General features: G+C 40.4%; 1 protein-coding gene across 1 annotated transcript in view; it reads right to left on the reverse strand.

Moving 5' to 3' along the window:
- Window positions 1–3666, reverse strand: part of GSTCD (glutathione S-transferase C-terminal domain containing) — a 138652-nt gene extending 134986 nt beyond the window's left edge. The window contains exon 1 of the mRNA XM_006096597.3: window positions 3493–3666. The gene's annotated coding sequence lies outside the window, so the exon portion shown is untranslated. The remainder of the gene's footprint in view (window positions 1–3492) is intronic.
- Window positions 3667–3692: the final 26 nt, after the last annotated feature.

Below are 3692 nucleotides of genomic sequence, written 5' to 3' on the forward strand. Positions count from 1 at the left end.
CCTGCCCACCTGCCACCTGCGTGCCTCCCCCGCCGGCCACCAGCCTTGCTGCGATCCAAGCCTGTGGGCCACAGGGGAGGGACCAAGAGGTGCGCCATGCACTTCACGGTAACCGGTCGTTTTGGTTGTGACACCCCTTGGCCTTTTATTATTATGATTAACTGACATAACATCTCCAATGCTTAAATAAACAGTACTCAGAATTTAGTTCAAAAAATGAATGAATATACATAAATGACTATCAGTAATCACTGTAATGAGAGTACTATTAAGAACTTTAGTTTTGAAAAAAAAAAAACTTTAGTCTTGATACATTAACCCCATTCTTCTTGACACCATTCTCTCTCTCCCAAATGAATACAACAATTTTAATAGCCATCTATGTATAAATTAAAATCAAGAAATAAGATCACCTCTGTGAGCTGAACTGGAAAAAAAGAATAACTAGAATCTATCCAAACATATAAATAAATAAAGCATAGCTCTGGCTGGTGTGGCTGTTGGTTGGAGCATCGTCGTCCCCTCCACAGGGCTATGGGTTCGATTCCTGGTCAGGGCACATACTTCAGGTTTGATCCCCAGTTGGGGAACCTCTGGGAAGCAACCAATCAATGTTTCATTCTCACATTGATCTCTCTCTAAAATCAATAAAAGCATATCCTCAGGTGAGGAATTTTTAAAAAGCATAAAAAATTTTATGTATGTTTTCAGGCAAGAGAAATCGGAATCTAGATTTTACATATTGACTTAGCAAGTAGAATATTTATGCACCAATAATTATAAAGTAATGGATAAGAGTCTAGAGTCTGGAGTTGATTAACCAGGGTTGGTAAATTCTGGTTTTGATATTTAAAAACAATGTAAAACTTTTCTGTGCCTTAGTTTCCTCGTTTATAAAATGGGGACAATAATTACAACTTACCACATAGTGTGTTGTGAAAACAGAATAACGCCTATTTATAATAGTGAGTTCCTAAGTAAATATTAGCTATTATTATTCTTTTATAATTAATCACCAAATTCCTTATCCATTGACACTATTAAAATACACAAATTTTGATGGGGAAGCTCAAGTTATGCTTTCTAATTTCAAACTTCTTCTCAGGAAAGGTAAGGGGTCCGTGTTGAACTGAAAAGGTACCCCCTACCCCCAAATATTGGAAAAAAACCTATTAATGAGGCTGATATCTAGGAAGTCACACAATATAATATAAGTGATACCTTAAGTTCATATTAACTGCTTATATTGTACAAAATAGCTCATCACAGCTTACAAGTATGAAAAAAATTCAAACTCTTTACTTTCTTAGAAATTAAAACTTAAATTTGAACCCATTTAAATTCTCCACTACATCAAATGGTCAACATTATGGATATTAGAACTTAGCTTGTGTTTTATACATTTCACAAAATAACACTATTTGGTTGCGAATGTCACCCCTATTTTCTTACAGTAATATAGATTTTCAAAAACAAACAACTTGCCCCTACAGAGATCAGCAGCAGCTAATTACCTGAAATATTAAAAGTTAACAAAAGAAAAAAAGTCTGAACTATTTCAGTGCTCATTGCACTTTGTAATGTGGGGATGCCTACAGTTAAGTTCTAGAAAACAAAATCCTGTAATTAAAATTATGTGTTTTTCTTATCTGGGCTAGAAGTGAATAAAAAAATGCTTAAAAGGAAAAAAAGCTTACTGTAAATTTAGCCATAAAGGAGGTGTGTCATCTTCTCCCCGGAAAATCAGGGAATCACCTGTTGCCAGAGAATCATAATGCCTCTAGCTAAGCCTGACCTCATAATTAATAGGGATTCACAGCATGAAATGCTAACATGTTAGAAACATCAGCAAGCCTGAAATCAAATTACTAAATTCCTACAGCTGGTTATGATCGAAATGGTTTCACTCTTTTCATTTTAAGTACTAATTATAAAAGAATTGAGGCGGCTATTTTGAACTTGAAGATAAAAAGAATATACACCAGAGAACTAGGTATATACTACAGATGTTTTAGTTGACTAGTCTCAGAATGTGGAGTTTCAAGTTCCGCTAAATTGTTGTTATAAAAGCCAACTGGATACACAGTAGTTATTCTTATTTCAAATCACAGGTCATACAGAAGCTACATATTTAAACACAGGTTTAAAAAAAAACCAAAAACACAACTCGATGGGCCCACTACTACATAAGTTTGAACTGTTTAAAGCATACAACCAGAAGTATGAATACTAGTAAAATAAATAAATGAGCTGATAAAATGATTTTCAAATCTGATTTTTTTTCAGATTTATTGTTGAAGTGAGACCTATTAAAATGATGCCTTCAGGTAGAACTCAACACAAATTTCAAATACTGAGCATGCTTAAGGCAATCCTGAGTAGTGTGTATTTCCCACCAGGCAATTAAAAAAAAACTCACATAGCTTAATGCTTTATTAAATATGACAGCGCCCTAGCTGCTTTGGCTCAGTGGGTAGAGCCTCAGCGTGTGGACTGAAGGGTCCCCGAGTTCAATTCCCGTCAAGGGCACACGACCGGGTTGCCTGTTCCATTCCCACTGGGGCCTGCAGGAGGCAGCCAATCAACGATTCTCTCTCATCATTGATGTTTCTCTCTCTCCCTCTCCCTTCCTCTCTGAAATCAATAAAAATATATTTTATAAATAAATATGACAGCAAATCACTTGGTTGTATTTATAACAAAGAATTTATTTCCACAATATTTAAATGATCATGTTTACATGTTTCAAATTCGTCACATCATTAGTTCTTACCAGCTTTTGCATTTTTATCCTTGAAACACTTTCTATAGATAAGCTTAGAAAAAGCATTGCAGCTTCTTGATCAATAATTTAGCACAAGATATATTATTAAATGCTGGCATTTCCTTGACATTCAAGAACTTAGGACAGGAATGGGACGGTGGCATTAAGGGATCCTGGCATTAAAAATAAACGGAGGGGGGAAACAAGTCGCCTAATCCCAAGTCAGGTCGAGTTGGGATGGGAAGTACGTGTATTAGTAAACGTTTTTAAAGCCAAAGCAACTTTCATGCAAGTTAGACGCAAACTTTTTGCTGAAGTTTAACACCGAAGTGCAACACTGATGGCGTGCGGAAGCAAATGGACCAACACGAAACAAACCCTTTGGAGCAACTGTTAAGCAGGATGCCCATAGAGCTGCTTCCTCCCATCAGGAAGGGCTGGAATGGAAAACTAAGCGCCGATGGAAAAGAAGGTAAAGCGCGATGAAAGAGGTCTTAAAATTACACTTAGAGCAATGGCTAACGGCCCGACTCCTACGACTAGAAGCTGCTCCATTCCCCCTACCGCGCAGGGAGCCCGGAGCCCCCACCCACACCCTCAGAACCCGTGGGCAAGGAGGGGCCAGAGAGAGACAGAACACTAATTCCGCGCCCTGTCGCCCGGGAAGCAAAGAGGAGCCTTGGGGTTGGCGGGGACGGCGGAGCCGGCGGCCCGAGCGCCCTCTTTACCTGGTCGCAGACGCGCGGCCAGGCAGGGAGGGCGCGGGGACGTGTGGGGCCGCGCGGGCCGCCTGCGCCTGCCCGCCGCGCCCGGGCCGGGATTCCGACGCCGCTGCCCGAGTCTTCGCCAGCGGACCCCTAGCTGCCAGGAAGCACCGGCGACCCACGGAAGACTGCGTGTCCGGGAAGACAGCGGTCCGCCGGCCGCC

The sequence above is a fragment of the Myotis lucifugus genome, unplaced genomic scaffold, assembly GCF_000147115.1.
Source record: "Myotis lucifugus unplaced genomic scaffold, Myoluc2.0 scaffold_182, whole genome shotgun sequence".
NCBI lineage: Eukaryota > Metazoa > Chordata > Mammalia > Chiroptera > Vespertilionidae > Myotis > Myotis lucifugus.